Source organism: Myotis davidii, unplaced genomic scaffold (assembly GCF_000327345.1).
Source record: "Myotis davidii unplaced genomic scaffold, ASM32734v1 scaffold629, whole genome shotgun sequence".
Lineage (NCBI taxonomy): Eukaryota > Metazoa > Chordata > Mammalia > Chiroptera > Vespertilionidae > Myotis > Myotis davidii.
In genome coordinates this window covers 1,055,447-1,056,592 of record NW_006300210.1, presented here as the reverse complement: position 1 = coordinate 1,056,592, position 1,146 = coordinate 1,055,447, and positions in this window count along the sequence as shown.

Sequence of the window (1,146 nt, the reverse complement as noted above, 5' to 3'; positions counted from 1 at the left end):
CCAAGCAAGATAAACAGAAAATCACAGAAATCATAGTCCTGTGCCCACATTTCTTACATGGGGGCTCTGAGGAAGAAAAGTGATACCATGGCCTGTCTCAAACCCCTGGAATCCTATTCTCCTAACTTCTTTCTTTCTACAACCACTTTACCACCTGCATCACAAAGGGTGGGGTGTGGGGAAGGATGGGAATCAGTGATGACGGCAAGATAAGCTAGTTCTCAAAAGCATGTTATTCCACCCTTTGCAGGATCCAAGTATGGGTTTCATGGGAGAAAAACACAACAAATAAACGAAAAAACAAACAAAAAACCCTCGAGATATGTACACTCTTGGCTTTATCATGAGCAAAACCAAGGAATACTGATGGGCCGCCCCATGCTAGGCAGGATGCTGAGGGCTCCTTTGACAAGATGGAGTGTCCTGGCCCTGGGAAACCTCGCTTGCCCTTGGGCATCTGTTGCTCATTGCTGACAAGTGTATCCATTCAACAGCTGGCCCCGGGTGGAGCAAAGAAAACACCTTCCACCTGAGTAAGAAGTGTGTTCAGCTAGCCACGGGGCAGGCTTCAGGCAAAAGGAAAAACAAAAAAACGAAACCTCAGAAGGGAGCTGGGCGAGTCTCCACTGCAGGAGGCAGAATTGCAGAGCTCCGCGCGCACAGTCCCCGCTGAGCACCCAAACCCAATTAAGGCTCCTCGCGCTGAGAGGCCAGGGGCTGAGATCAAAGGCTCCTGCGGCCTGGGAAAGGCAAACCTGCTCCTCGGGGAGCTGTGACGTGTGGGGAGCAGAAAGGTGGGTGGCGGGCTTGGGATCTGTTCACTCGGGTGGGGAAGCCGAGTGGGGACGCGGAGGGTTGCGAGCTGGTGGGGAGGGAGGTGGGTTGGGCAGGAGCATCGGTGACAGCGACCAGATGATCGCGCAGTGGTGAAAAGCGAGCCTTGCGGCTCGGGGGCTGGGAAGGGGTCTGCAAGTGCATGGAAGACGCCGCAGGAAGGGGGAAGAGGTGGGACAAGCATCGCTCCATTCACGCACGCGCGCGCGCACACGCATGCATATGCATACACACACACACACACACACACACACACACACACACACGCACGCACGACCCCAGGCTGGCTCAGAGCCGCCCCCAACCCCGCAC